This window comes from Seriola lalandi, unplaced genomic scaffold (genome assembly GCF_002814215.2).
Source record: "Seriola lalandi dorsalis isolate HSWRI2012SDOR001 ecotype SW California unplaced genomic scaffold, Sedor1 jcf7180002054446, whole genome shotgun sequence".
In the NCBI taxonomy this organism is placed as follows: Eukaryota; Metazoa; Chordata; class Actinopteri; order Carangiformes; family Carangidae; genus Seriola; species Seriola lalandi.
Window position 1 is genome coordinate 253,614 of NW_019524999.1, and position 16,220 is coordinate 269,833.

Genomic DNA, 16,220 nt, shown 5'->3' on the forward strand with positions numbered 1-16,220 from the left:
GCCTGTTCACAAAATTTCAAGGCAAGATATAGAAAAGATGAATGCACAGACTAAGTAAAACGCACGAGAGGGTGGCCACACATCTCTAAAAGTTGCTGCACCTCAGGGAGTGTGAAAAGAAGAGCTGGCTGCACAGTGGAGCTGCGGTGCTGAATCAAGAAAAAAACTAAACAACTTTTTCTTTATTGGTGGTGGAAGTCTAGTATGACCTGTACACAGCACCACACTTCCAGTACTAGGCAATAAAGACAGAGGAAATAGTGTAATTAGTTTAATTGGTCAGACCTCCCAATGTGTGACAATTGTTTTCCTTTTCAGTTGGCTTACAAACTCGCAGTCATGCACACTTACAGTTTTATTTTCATTTTGATTTCATTTTAGTGTTTTTTTTTTTGTATTGATGCTGTCGTGTTTAAACGTGTTCTTTAAATTAAACTCTAATGGGTTTCATCAGTCCACCTCACTTCTACAGCGTTTGCTTTTATTTCTCTTTGTTCTCTTTATTGTGTACATTACATGGTGCACACTGTATGAGTGAATAAACAAATGGAATGCTCAGCAAAAATCATCATTAACAAAAGCTCAACAATAAGCCTCCTCATGACAATACTCATGGGGAAAAGCAGACCTCGGGGTTAAACCACCTCATATAATGATAATAACTTGCTACTTCCCAAGTGAGCTGCCAGCAGCACAGAAAACCAAGAAAGTAAATGAAGTGTTTCTGTGTCAAGAGGAAAATTTCAAAGGAATAAAGAAACTGTTGTACAAGTAGATAGTTAGAGATTGGGATCTTATAAACATATTTACTAATGACAGTGAATACATACTTCTTTTTTTTTTTTGTCTGTGTGGGTGAATGGAGTTAATTGTCTTCACCCATTTTGCAATAGTCATTAATAGATTAATGATGTGTAAATACAGAGAAACTGGAGACATCATACGTCGCATGTTTATACAACTACTACGTGCTACATGTGCTACACAACTCTGACTAACAAATCACGCTGACTTTCATGGCTCCTACTTCCTGAAACATTTAAACCTGCAAGTGTAGCTGGACACAAGCAGACATACATGTGTGGATGTGTTTTTTTCTGTTTTTAAGATCATTAATGGAGAAAGAATAAAAAACACTAATCAGAAGGGAAGTTCATAAGAGGCAGAATACTGTGTCAGCAGGTGGAGATGGGGCAAGCGTCAGGTCAGTAATGGCCAGTCCAGGGCCAGGCCAGTTTCTCCTCAGAGAAAACTGTCTCTGGAAGCTGTAGTGTCCCAATGTGAAAACATACAGCACTATAAATAAGATTCCAAGGGCAGCTGATGTCCCTTTTTATTTCAGGAGACGCTGCATTTTCTATGCGTGGAGCAATGAATACAAAACTATCTAAGAAGATACTAAAAGATTTTAAAGAATCTATACAAATAATTAGATAAAACATGCTAATCAAAGTTTGTTTTTGTGTTTCTCGACTACAGCTGAAATTACTGTGCTGACTCGTCTGGATAAATACAACCTCAACTGCACTGCACCTCTGCTCAAGCAGGTTTGTTCAGAGCCATCACAATCACACAGTCATCTAGTGCTAGTTTGTGCATGTGGCTGTGTGGGTTTTATCATTGTCAAACACAGGAGTGACATTTAAAGAGAAAAAAAAACAAAATAAGTTTATCTTTCTAGATATTACATTTATAAATAATTCATGTGACAAAATAATCATGAAAATGTTTTAAATTGGGTGAAATAGGTTGTGAAATTATTTTTAATTTTCAATTTAGACAGTTGCAATTCTCAGTGGAGACACTTCAATAGCAAGTGTAGCAAGATATTCTTTAATGCATGAGTGGTCCTATTCTCCAAATGGAATATAAAGTGGTCAAATGCCTGAACACACCATTTACTGTTAGCCAAAGCAGACACTCCTACCAATACCTGGACATTTACGGGTCACCTCTTGATTAGCTTCCATTGTCACTAATGATCCCTTCGTCTGAAATATCATTTCAAGACTTTGACAGAGTGTGCACCAATTTTCAACACGTTATTAGGGGAACTGTCGAAACAGAAATGGACGACTTTCACGGTTCTCTCAAAGCAAATGGTACTGCAAGTCATGTTAGACTTGCGAGGTGCAAATGACTGGGTGAGTGAAGGAAGGACTGAAGGGGAGAGTCTTTATTTCAAAGCCGTTGGCTCCAAGCCAAGATATTTCGAATTTGTGCCTAAAGGGAGATTAGGACAAACCTATCAAGGACTTGTCATTTCACAGAACTTTTTACGAAGCTCTGTTCTATATGGTGAGTGATAAGCAACTTTAACAGGAGGCTACTCAGACTGGACTATATTGTGTCAGAGCATGACGAGCACCTGTCTGCATACAGATGCTGCAGGCAACAGTTTAAATCCACCATCAGTTGTGGCTCTTTGACATAACAGATTACCAAATCTGACAACTGCAAATACCTTATGTCCCGTCCTGGACCAGAAGTGGGACATGCCATCATTAACCGCACCCCACAGCTTTTAGAAAAGTTTTTTTTTTTTTTTTAAACTCCCTACTTTCAGGCACATACATCTCACCATATGTTGGGGGCCATTTGCTAGGATCGCCCCGAGGGCTCGTAGAGAAATGCAGCTCAAGCCAGAACTCTACTTTGCAGTCAGGAAAAGAGGGGTCAAATCTGTTAATGACTGGCCCACTTCGCTGGACGAGGTGTGGAACTGGCCCCAATGCCACCCCCCCCACCCCTACCCCCCACACACACACACACACTCCCCTGTCTTTCAATACGCCATCCATCTGGCTGAACAACTCAAAGACTTTCCACGAGGAATGTGGCTTATACTTCTGTGAGAAACAGAGTGGATCATTGTTCAGGACTCTGCTTCCCAAACCTCAAATGGAAATAATTTCTTCTCTATACATGTTAGAAGGCAGCTGAAGTTATTGTTGTGTTAATGTGAATAGCACACTTACACACTTTGAACCTGAAGGTAAAATGTGGTATGAATGTGTGCATGAATAACAGTACCTTCTTTAATTTAATTCACTGCATTAATAGTTCAGTTGTAGAATTCCACTACATTCACTCATGTACTGTTCTTAAATGCAGTTCTGAGGTATTCGTGCTTTACTAGAGAACTTCCATTTCATACTCGTAAATACTTTTCACTCTTTTCACTATATTTTACTGATATAGTTTCTAGTTATCTTGATTTTACATAAAATAATATATATATATATATATATATATGATTCACTTTTACAGAATAACTATATAACATTATACTGTTTAAAGTCAAATTATCTCCACTTTGACCAACTACAACATTAAAATGCGTATAATGATATATATATATATATATATATATATATATATTAATATAAATGAAATGCTTATACATTGATGCATATATTGTGGTAATAAATTATATAAAATAATATAATGCTTAGATTTTTTACACACATAAGTACGGACATAAGTAAATTTTTGAACAAGGGACACTTAAATATAACGAGTAAATCTGACACTTTTTCTAAGGTAAAGGATTTGAACACTTCTACGGTATGAACTACATGAGACAAATTACATGAAATTGAATATAAAAAAAAAAAAAAATCTAAGACACTAAAAGTCTCTCAAATCTGTGATCCATGTAAAGTGGAGACTCCAGGCACACTGATGCTGCACAAACAGTCCTCCATTTGACGAGGAAAACACAGCTTTGAGTTTGATGTGAATTATAATCCCTACCATACTCCGTCCCTATTTTCAAGACAGATATACCAATATTCACACACATGGATGGCTCCAACATTGAACAAATGAGACACAAAAACATGACGATTATGTTGTTTTTTCCCCCTCCTCCCATCACATCGAATTACATCTTTCATGCCTCCACTTCAGCTCACAAATGTCTTCGTTCCAAGTTTCTGGCCATCAAAGTCGTAGATCCATTGCTCTTCTCATGTATGATGGACAATGTTTACCATGGCCATGATAAACTATTTCCTCATAAACGATTTTGTCACGGCCTTCTGCTGGCTGTCATGTGGGATTCCGCCTGCAGACTAAAACAACCATAATTCACTGGGTGTATTTACCTCCTCAGAGGACAGAAGCTTGACAGATGATAAATGGCCACTGCTGACAATCATCAACACATACTGCTCTGTGTTTGCCTTGAGTATAAGTGGCGCCAGGACATGGAAATAAGACTTTGACCTATCACACATGTGGAGAAAGACATGGAGAGAGGAGAAGAAAGAGAATGAGAGAGACAAAGAGCAGGGGAGTCACGCCTCTATTAGGGACTGGTTGAAATCTCTGATATGTATATTGAGCATGTTTGTTTCTCTGTTTCTACGCATGTTGACTGTGTAATATTTTCCTACTGTGAATGTATTGATGCTGTACATGCAAGCCCAGCAGGGGAGACACACAGCTGTAAATTGGAGATGTTTTTTTTTCTTCTTCCCGTTGCTTCTGTGCCGTATAGTCTTACAGCATGTGAGCGCACGTCTCAGAACATAACACAGTTAAGATGATGAATGTGCGTCTCCATACAGCATATTTTGTTTTGTATAAAGATGTTTCCATATGGCTTAATGATATGTAGAGAAGTCACCTGCTGCACAGCCTGTGCAAGCTTTTATGTTTCTTTCTGTGTGTATGCTTGTTGAAAATGTACATACAGTAGCACTGTGTGTGTGTGTGTGTGTGTGTGTGTGTGTGTGTGTGTGAGAGAGAGACAAGGTGGGCTGATGGTTAGAAAGACTCCCCTGCAACTGAAAGCTTGTGTCCATCAACACCCATAAAAGCCTCAGCACTTGCAAACAAATCCATACTATACACAGACTAGAGTATGTAGTGTGCTCACACTAGAAAAGTGACAAAGTATATAAGCAGACAGTATACACAGTACATTTTGAATGTGCTGTCATTTCAGTCCATCCCATAGTTGATATATTTCTGTATGGAAAAAAGTGGCGGACCGACCAACCAACAAACTGGCACTGCTATCCTTTGATAAAGGTAAAGAAATCCTTATATTCCATATCACAGTGCTTTCTAACTACACACCTGTAACTGTAACTTCAGACACTTGAGGCAAAAGAAGCACTTCTCAGCGATACTTAACTCATGACACGACAATTTTAAACACAGTTCTACTTTTTACCTTCAAACAGCTCTTTTTAAAAACACAAAAACATGTGGCCCTATTTTTTTTCTACCAATAAACACAGCTGCGCAAACATGTTTTTAATGTACCTCCATCCCTCCACCACATGAAACAAGGATAATTCCTAATCATCACGCCTTTCATCCAGGTAAAGTACACCCCTGAACACAATATTAATTAGCATGGGGTCTTTGATCTTCTTCTAACAAGGAAGTGTGCAGTCTTGAGAGTCTTGAATAAAGGAGCAGAAAAACAACACTTTTTATGGATTGAGGTCTTTGGTACTTTCCCCAAATTTAGCCATCTCATCGCAGCTGCTGCTTCCCTCGGTGTTACACATAAAAGTTGCATCTGTGGACGGTGTTATTCTCGGTAACCTTGTCCGAAATCATTTTGCTGCATGTTGGATAGGCTGGTGTGGCCTTGGATGGCATTTAGCCTTTCGCTACAGAAAAAAAAGGACAATTATAGTTCTCATCTATAACACTAAAGCTACTGGAGTGCCTTTATACTCTATCCTCCGTCTTCCTCTATGTGTCACACATTATCTATTTGTCAGAGAATTAGGAGATTAGTCATGTCAGACCTTGTTCCTTTGTGGGCTATCGGTGAATTAGGCTCTGTGAAGGACATTTTTGCCAGCCAGCAGTGAAAGGATCCTTCGTGTTTGCATATATTTCCCTAACACATACTTTGCCTGCTAGTTGGGCACACTGGGAGACTACAGCTGTTCCCTACCCTGAAACCTGCCAACAATCATTACGATGGATCTGAAACTGAACACTTGGTTGAATTAGGCTTACGCAAGAAAATGTATTCCTTGTTTATTTAAGTCTAACAAATACAGAGCCATTAACATGGAATGATTTTAACTTCCAAACTAAAGAAGGGAACTCAATTCACCCACAAAATTGAACTTTTCCACCGCATGAAACTCTATCCCTTTAGACAGTTTCAATAGGGTCAAAGTCAACAGCATGACATGTGGAGGCACTTCTGCAGAAAGTTAGTGATGCATCTTATATCCAAATAGTTTGAAAGGGGCTCTGAGGATTTAGATCCCTGTCTAGATATCGTGTATTTGATTTGTTCAATTTCACCACTGTGAAAAGCCAAAGAACAGGCTGTTTTCAGAATGTCAATGTTGTGTGTCATAGTGCATAATGCTCACATATCCTTCTTCAGGACTCTAAGGTCTCTTCAGAATCCTGTGCACACAGTGAAACGGATGATTCCCTGAGATATCCTGGGGATATTGGATTTCCCCGGCAGATGAAACTATTTGTGACCAATATGTCAATTTTTTCCAGTCTGTTTGCAAGGGGCAAGGAAGGCAGGTTCTGACATCTCTCGGCCTAAGCAGACACATGTTCTGCTGACCAGCAAAAGCTTCACATCTAGATATGGAGAGATTGCCTCTGTGGCAGTTTATTAACATCCTGTCCAGGTGACAGGGTCAGCTGAAGACCTGGCTCACATTTGGAGCAAATTCAGGCATGGCACTGCCGCCTGCCATCAGATTTGGACCTAAACTCCACTACAGTATTTTAGATAATATGCTAATTGTGATTATTATGAATGAGATATAATATAAAAAGACTTACTAATGAACTAAAATGCACTCTACTATCTCAGGTCAGTGTTATATTTGCCAAAATTCAATTCAGTCAGGCAAGATATGAAAGATTTCATTAAGGTATTAGAATAATAATTTAAAAAATACAGACAAAAATAGCCGCCTCCAGATAAATCACCCAAACGATAACGTTTCCAGATCGATCAGCGCTGGCAGCAGTGTAGCACTCAGTGAGCGTATCTACTTTTCACAAGGCATTTCTGTTCAGACTGATGTATATAGGAGCAGGCAGGTAGATGCAGTCATTCTTGGCTCCTCCGTGGCACTCTCTGTTCCTCTGTCTGACTTGAGAAAAAACAGCACTTATTGGCTGTGCAAATGAAATCAGTTGCTTCTGACACGAGCGTGCCTCTCAGAATTTGTTTATTGTGCCAAGTTTCATTAAATTCACTTGAAAATAAAAGGGATACTTGCAGTGTTCCCTGTTTAGTCTCATCACTTAAAATGGTTAAATGGTGAAAGGTGACACCTGCTAGTGCAGCCGCGACATGTCTGTGCTGAACCATTGTCGTGGTCCAGCTCTCTGTCACTGTTAATTTCACACTACTCTCTTATTTACTCCAAATCTAGACAGATCATCATCACTTAAAATGAGTTTCTGAGCATGCCACTATTTCGCATAGTAGCATAAACATGTTTTATTCAAATGAAGAGCAATAAGAGCACGGGAGGAAGCCATATTCCCCTTAGTGCCAGCAGGCAGGCATGTAGACAGATCTAGTCTTGCTGACTAAATTGTGCTTTTTTTCCTGAAAATTGGCAAGCTCTGGCTCACTAGAGGCACACTATGGTGTTGTCAATAACAATGACTGCCTGTAGCTTATTTATTTTCTTATCAGCTTTAATGAGTCTGTGTTGACAGTGACATCTGTGCTTAGCAATATCCAAATGCTACCAGTTGAGATCCATGTCCATATTTGTGTTGTCTTGTGTCATACGGCTGTAGTGTATGTTTGGACATTTGTGTTTATAGACTAATTTGACCAACTAATTTGGGGTATAGTCACATATGTTCTTACAGAGCTGGACTATATACGAGTGTGTCTTTATGGACAACACAAAATACAGAACGAGTGTAACAAATCATTATGTTTCTAGAGCCTCAGAATATAAAGATATTTGTGTTTGTCTATCAGATCATTTTGGTTTCTATCTGCTTTGGTGTAGTATCTTCAAACCAATAAATCACCATTTAAAAGCATCTTATATCAATGATCATACCATGAATTAAAGCAACACTATGTTACTTTTGCTGGGCGGCGGCAACAGCGGCCACGCGCCCCTGAAGCTAACAGCTCATGGTACCAACAAGTCCTCCAACCTAAACAACCATATAGGTTTAGGTTGTTTTTTTAAAACCTCTGATACGACCCATAGGAGTGTCTCCTGAAATAGCGTCCCTACGGCAGCATGCTTACCGAGCCTCTGTTGTCATGGTTACCATAATAAACACGGAGGCTGTACCGAGAGCGGCGTACCTACCTTTGTCGCCATGGTTACTATAATAACGCTCATGGCTTGGTTAGGTTTAGGCTCTAGAACTACTTTTAGGTTTAGGAAAAGATTGTGATTTGAGTTAAAATAAGTTATCCCTCAAAATTAGAACATCTTTGTTGTCATGGTTACAATAATAACGTGGTTAACTTTGTCAAACAGTCATGGATATTAGAAACGACATAAACTGCTGGATTCACATAGGAATCGAACACCGCTCTCCTGTGTCATATTCCTGTGCTTTGCTAAACCATCCATCCGTCCCAACCTCCTCCAGACACGGACTTTGTCGCTCTTTATACAATGTAACAACATTTTCCCTTTGCTCCCGTCATGATCACTACCGCCGCTAGATGTCGCCTAACAACAAAATGCAACTACAGCTCATAATAACCTGCTGCACAACTGACCTATGGGCTTGTTTGTTACAGGAGGACAGTCTCCATGATACAGAGGAAAAGGTCTCTCAATCGCTCAGAGTACAAACACAAAATCTCAGTACAAACCAGCAAACTCACTGAACTCACTCAACTGAAGTCAGCATTTGGCTCATCTGCTTGACAACAAACGTCTGACCCCGCAGCAGTTGTGTGCTAAAATGTAGATGCTAGGAGCTAAAGTCTGTTCGCCTCTCACATGACGTCCGTACTGAGCTAGCTGAAGACCCACAGTTGGTGGCGTGTGACATAGTGCTGCACTCCTCATGCACTATGCGATCGTACCCACTAGTGTAAGAGCGGGCGTTTGGGGAGCAAAGTGTGAATGAAAGAGGCGCCATTCTCCCTAGTGCAAGTCAGTGTCCCATCAAAACGATTTTTGAAGCTCTTACTTTAAGCTGAAATTGTTGCATAATGTTATTCTCAATACAAATAGTGAGGGTTATTTTTGTACAGTTATTTCCTGTTAAACACTGAATGATAAAAGATTATTCGCTTCCGATTTTATAGTTGACAAATGAGTGAAAGTTGAATAAAAAGACTGTGGCCTTTTGCCCTCTACTCTCTCACTGAACAGATAGCTGCTGGTTTTGGACAGCTGCATGACTGACTGCATCTCCACTGAGGAGCACATTTTTCCACTTTTATACCCGGCTCAACTGCCGGGTATGCCAAGAGGCGTTTGCCTGTCTGGAGAAGTGACGCTGGACTTGTGGGCAAATGTGTGTGTGTGTGTGTGTGTGTGTGTGTGTGTGTGTGTGTGGGTCTGTGTAGTGTATGTGTATCATCCATGTCTACCTCTCTCACTTACTGAAACATATCCGTCCAAATTTGACAGCACGGGGGCAGACAGCCATGTTGCTGAATCCTGATCATTTAAATGCTCACAGGCCTGTTTGAATAGCAAAAGTGTTAAAAAAAAAAAGAAAAAAGAAAGACACGTGGTGAAAAAGATAGAGCGCAGCTCTTCACATGCCTCCACATCACATAAGGGACTGCCTGCCACTTTCCTGTGAAAAATAATGCTCACTTGTCAATCTTCCAAGAGGCAGTCAGATAGCAGCCAGTCCCATGGAGACCTATTGAGGTATATGCTTTGTTTCATCTGGGGCACGCCTCAGAGGAGATCAGGACTGTTGTATCTACGAATTGCCTCCAAAATATAGTGTGGGGAAAAAAAGGGAAAATTTGCTACAACCCTTGAGCTGATGTGCTTGCTTCAGTATACAAAACAAAATGTTCACTTATTTGCCTTAACAACAAGGAGACTTAAAAAGGACACGATAAATGCGATATTCATTTCAAATAGAGCTATGCGAATTCTTTCTAATGATGGCAGTACCACACCCTGCTGTACTTTGTACAAAACACTGTTTGAACTTTTGTTCAATAGCACAATTGTCCCTGAACCTTTTTAAAAAAATTAGATTTATCACTGCCCTAATTAGTTAAGTTACTGTCTGATGATAAATCGACCAGCACATGCTTATGTACACAAAGGTACTGCAATCCTCCGGAAAAAGCAATTCTCTGTAGTCCTTAGCACAAACTATAAAGGTGTCAAGTGATTTATCTATGCGGCAATGCAAATAAAGAAAAACAAACCCAGCAGCTTGAGGACAAGGTCTGCATATCTGTCCACACAAACATTCCCATGTCGTTTTGAAATACACCTCCAATTACAGTCTCATGATACACGGCACCGGTGCCAGCAGAGAACCTCACTTGTATAACTGTGGGGAAACATAACTTTGCAAGAAAGAACTGTTTTTTTCTAAATAAAGCTAACAACTAATGACGATGCGGTAACAGGTCCAGAGCGGCCGACCGTGTCCTCAGCCTACAGCCATCACGCTGAAAGAGATTCTGTCCTCAACATCCCACGGGTCATCTTAAATGAGGAGGTTTATACCGTGGTGCATCTCATACAGAGAGAAAGATTTAATGTTTTGCAAATTATTCACAGAGATTATAAATCACAGCAGTGTCAGTGTTTTCAGTGATGAGAGAGGATGCTTCCTCATTCCTTAATACAAATGACATGGAAAACAACAGCTGCAGCAATAAAACCCTTTGCCATAAAAAAAAAAAAAAAAAAAGAAGGATAAATAAGTGTAGAAAAAGGAAAAGCCGGGTCTCGTCATTAAGCACGTCTGCGTGTCCCTCAATGTCATCTCAAAGACTGGATGCCTGTTTTATTGTTGTCATAGTTGCTTGTTTCAGTCTTGCGCTGCCAATTGTCTATTTCATTTATCTCAATCATGTCATCTTTATGTTTATCTTTTAGGATTTTAACTGTTATTGTTTCCCTGTCCATAAAGCTTCTTTACCTTGCATTGTGGTGAAGTACAACCTGAAGTGACTAAGGAGATTTAAGCATTTTGATATTGGTCAGTCAACAAAATGCACTGCAGTATGTGACAGCTTCATATCTCTCAAACATCCGGGTGTCATAAACTGACACACTGTAATAATGATGGCATTTTAATATACAGCGTATCCCCAAACACATTTAGAAAAACACATTGGCTCGATAGTTTAGCACAAGCTGCTGGAAGATGAAAGAAAGCCTTAAAAAAATTGAATGCAGAGTTTAAAAGGAGATTCATGGTTCTCTTTAGGGCTGTCACTTTTTTTTTTTTTTAATCCTGTTCAAACAAGAATATCTAATTTGTTCTAATGGATTTGCAGTCTAATACTCTTTTATGTTGGATAATGTGCACCATATTAATCTGAGACAGCCTCACTTGAATGTCAAACTAACAACAGGTGACTTTAAATTTGTTGTTGTGCTAATGTAAAATGGTTTGGTGCCATGCTCAGTACAGATTGCTATTCCCTGTATTTTATATATGTAAGTATTTGCTATCACTACAAAGCCATGTTTAGCATTACTTACCAGTCTAGAGGAATCTTCGCGGGCTGAGCATCAAACTTCATTCCTTTACTCGGCAAGAGCTGTGGGAAGCAATGACAGTGTTAACTCTGATTTTGCTTCTATTTGTAATATTTCCTTTCTTTGCTATCGAACATGGTTTCTTGGCCTCTGGGCAGCACTACTTCCTCATCCTCTTATGTTGGACTGAGGGCAGACAAGACGCTACAGTGACTCACTATTACATCTCGGTATAACGAGACGAGCATGCTAACTATTGTAGATATCCACTTACATAGACGTCTTTAACATAATGTCAAACTGTTGTTTCTTCACATTTTAGGTATTTTTGTTAATGTTTAAAACTAAATTACTTGCATATAGCACCTTTAAAGAGATTTGCTGAGGAAAACAGGGCACGGAGTAACAATGTAGTCCACTGGAATACAATGCCTGTTTTTCTTATCGATTATGTTTTGAATTCAGTAACATTATGCATTATGTATGCATCTTAACGACTCAGCTACTGGACAACCCAACATTTGCCACATTCAAACAGTAGTTTGAATTTCAAATTAAAAGTGGTGACCCTATTTCTTTGTCATTTAGCCAAAGATTTTAGGTTCTAACTACAAAATGCTGCCTCCCTATCAATGTCCACTGTTCAAAGGCAGAAACTTAGAAAACAAACTTATAACAACAGCAGTGACACAGCTGTAGTGAAAGAATTTTGAGATTTTTCATTGAATTAGTCATGAAGAAATGGGTCAGATACAAGGAGGTATCTGCACTTTGAGGAAAAGATGTAAACATTAAGTGGTAACAAAACCACAAACATCTTTCCATTTATACACTTTCTCTACCTGCTTATTCAGGGTTCAGGGTGCACGTCCATCGCAATCCACATTGAGCCAGAAGACAGGATAATACCTTGGACCAGCTGCCAGTCAATTGCAGATTTAACACCTAAGACGGATAAACACATTCAAAGTCACATTTCCAGGCAATTTACTAATTTCACCAGGAAGTCATGTTTTCGAGGTTTGACTTGATAAAGAGGAACTCACACACACAGAAAGCATTCAGACCCTACAGTTTGAGAGGCCACACTCTGTAACCCAGCCAATCATAACATATTTTATATCGTAGTCCAAACCAAAGTGCTGCTTCATTATTTCAGCAAATATTTCACAAAGTACACCGTGACCTTAATCCTTGAGTTTGAATCATACCATGAAACCTCCAAGACGTTACTAAAGGCAAAGATAAAGAAAAAGAAAAAGGGGGCTACTGAACGACTGATGAGGGATGATACTCTCAAACAGTGTCTCCCTCCCATGGCAAGTGTCACTCTGTTTCTCTCCATTTGCTGCACTTTGTCATTATACAAGGCAGCAGCTGAGGTGGTTAACTACACTAAGTCCGGGTGAGAACGTGTGGTGATTCAGGCTAATGAAGGTGAAACACATTTCCACATTAGCCTCCACCCTTTCCCCTCTTCACTTTTCCTCTGTGGGTTCCCAGTGACCTGATCCTCATCGCTCATCTGTGCTCCTCGACGGCTCCAAACACAGCCTCACATATAACTGCTCGTCTTTTTTATTAATATACTTGTGAGGACTGGCTATATTGTTTCTTTAGCATTGTGCAGACGTTTCCGTCGGTACTTTCCCTTACACACTACAAACGGCACACTATTTGTGACAGTCCCATTACAACAGTGCAACACAGAAAAAGCAGTGATGCTTCACCAGCAATGTGACAATGCATTTCATGTATAAGTATTTGCATGTATGGTTTCTTTAACCATCGGCACTTAACCTCTGCTCTAAGCCTAACTGCGCCTTAATGATAATTTCAGTCTACAGGGATAGTTTTAATTTTGATTTATTTTTCTGCTTACCCAGAACAATATTCTTATCTGGCTGTTTACTTTGTGTTTACATTTCGAAGGTGTGCTCAATGGTGTGATTAACTGGATGTCAAACTAATTATCAGCTCCACTCAGAGTAATAATATCAACCTTAAATGGCTGCTCGTAACAGAATACAAGAAATTTAATTACACCAAAAAGTCTTGCTGCTTTTTCCTTTTTTGGTTTTTGCTTCTGTACCTTGTGAGGAGAGTTTACACAATGTTTCAGAAAAAAAAGCTTGCTTGGAGCAACAGTATCAAGGTAGCTATATAGCCATAGGTGTTTGATAAGAAAGACAGCGATTCAAAGATATCATGGAGGATCTGGAGGTTTTGGACACTGAGAGATCTTAGGTGAATGGCCCAGAATAGATTTCTGGTGCTGTTGAGACAGCCAGGTCTAAGGGGTAGTGTGGAGGTTGTCAACTGATACTGACAAGATACATTTTTCATTTCATATATATACACACACACACTGTAAATATATTGTAATTTTATATTATATTATATATATTTTTGGTCACTTTTAGTATGTAGGGTTTGAAACAGAGGAGCACTGTGGTGATTAGGCTGCAAAAACTTCAACTACAATCTTAAATTAAAATTGAAGAAAAACTAAAAGAAAACTCATACCTCCTTTAGTAAGGAAGTGCCGGCATGCAAGTAGATATCTAAGGAACGAGAACTATCCATTCATAACTCTGAATTTGTCTTTTTAGTTTTGATTCTATGATTTAAAGTTTCAGCACACTTCACATTCTCACAAACCATCTAAGTGACCTATTTAGTGAAGGACAGGTGTGTCACATCAATGAGCGATCAACAGGAACATAGAATTAAAACCCATAGAGAGGGAACTAAGACAGGCCTCCAGCCTCCTGGTTCTAGGAACCAGCAAACAGAAAATCACAGAGTAGATAAAATACCTAGATATTTTCTGTCTGAAGTCAAAACCCAGTAAAATTCCTCAAAACCTTAACTTCTCACGCAATCAGAAGTTAAAGTTTGAAAGTAAAAAGAAGTGGGGATATTTTGGCTGGCAGTCATATTAGTCTGACTCTTCATTAGTTTTCTCAAATTGAAATGTCATATATTTGTGCCATTGGCCAGGACATTTTTCTGTAAGAGTCAAACTGAAATGTAAAATTAAAACACAAAGAGTTTCAACAACAAGAGTGTGTGTTTACTGCAGAGACAGCCAGATTCACAAATATGGAAACTTGTCCGTTTCGTCTGAAGTAAATGTTCACCAAACATTTACATTACATAACAGAAACAAAACTATGGACGAGAAAGACAGGAAGATACGCAGAAAAGGTTACACGGCAAGTACACTGAAACACTGAATTAGGCCTGTAATGTGTAATTTTTCATTTAATCCGCTCTGCAGTTTAATTTTTCTAGGAATGAATTGTAGAAACGCTCTGTCACCTGTTTGCACTGTTACAAGATTAATTTCCTAATCCCTACTAATACTTTCACATGCAAACATTTTAAGACAGACAAGTGGCTAGCACACTGCATGGCTGTTCTAATATTAATTGACTGCTGTCAACTTTTTTCTAAATGATGTAATGGATTCTCCAGATTGACTCCAAGCAGACTCATGAAATTAAGCATGGAGTATATGACCCCAATTAGTCGCTATCGACATTACTTCGAGCGCTGCAATCCCGTGAGGCGGATTTAAAACGATCATTGTCAGTCGGTATGAGACATCAAAGAACTTTGAGAATGACACTGTCTCAGTCTGTCAACTTTATCTTGAGAGATTTGGCTTACTTGTCAGAAAAAGTCATTTTTGTATGCAGGGGTATGTGGTGTTACTATAAAAGGATAAGTCAGCAGTTTTCTTTTTTCACTGGGTTGTGGCTTAATAACACTGAGTTGCTGCTGAGGGTGTTGATTAGATGCAAAGGTGAAAATCTAAGATGCTGGAAAAACTTACAAACCAATATATATTCATGAGGTTAATTACAGGATGTGCTAAAATGATACCTTTTCATTATCATGCTCATTGTCAAATAGCAACTAGCACTGAAAGGTGTCAGATTACAAATCAGTGCCAATTATATAGATATTATGAGTCATTGCTTTTTCGTAGGTTGGCAGCTTTCTTGATGTTGTGTTTTACAAGTACAGTAAATAGTTCTGAGGCTGGTGTCACAGTGTTTTTTTTTGTTTTACTGTTTGTTACCTTCACTGTGAATCAGCTTAGGTTGGGTGTTAAAAGATAAAAATGAGTTGTGACGACAGCTGTTGGGTAAAGGTGAATACACAGTAATTCAGAATACTGACTGTTGAAAGAGCAGGAAGTGCCTCCTTTAATTATATCCAGCATGAAATCATTTATACATGCCAATAGCATATTTCATAAATCATGCGATGATAATCACAGTTTGCAGGGCACAGTGATACTGCTCAAATGTTCTGTATTGTAAGTTTTTTGAATATGAAATATCATTCATATCAAATTTAGCAGAGATTTATTTGGAAAAAAAATCAAACTTAATGGCACAGCAATTTGGACATATTTGTTGATTAAGTTAAAATTCACAGTGAATCAAATACCAACACGTCATTCTGTAGCTTCATTTTCTTTTAACAGTCTCTGATTTCTTGCAGATGCTAAATTAAGCCATTAATCAAATCATGTTTTCATGGAAGGTGCTAAAT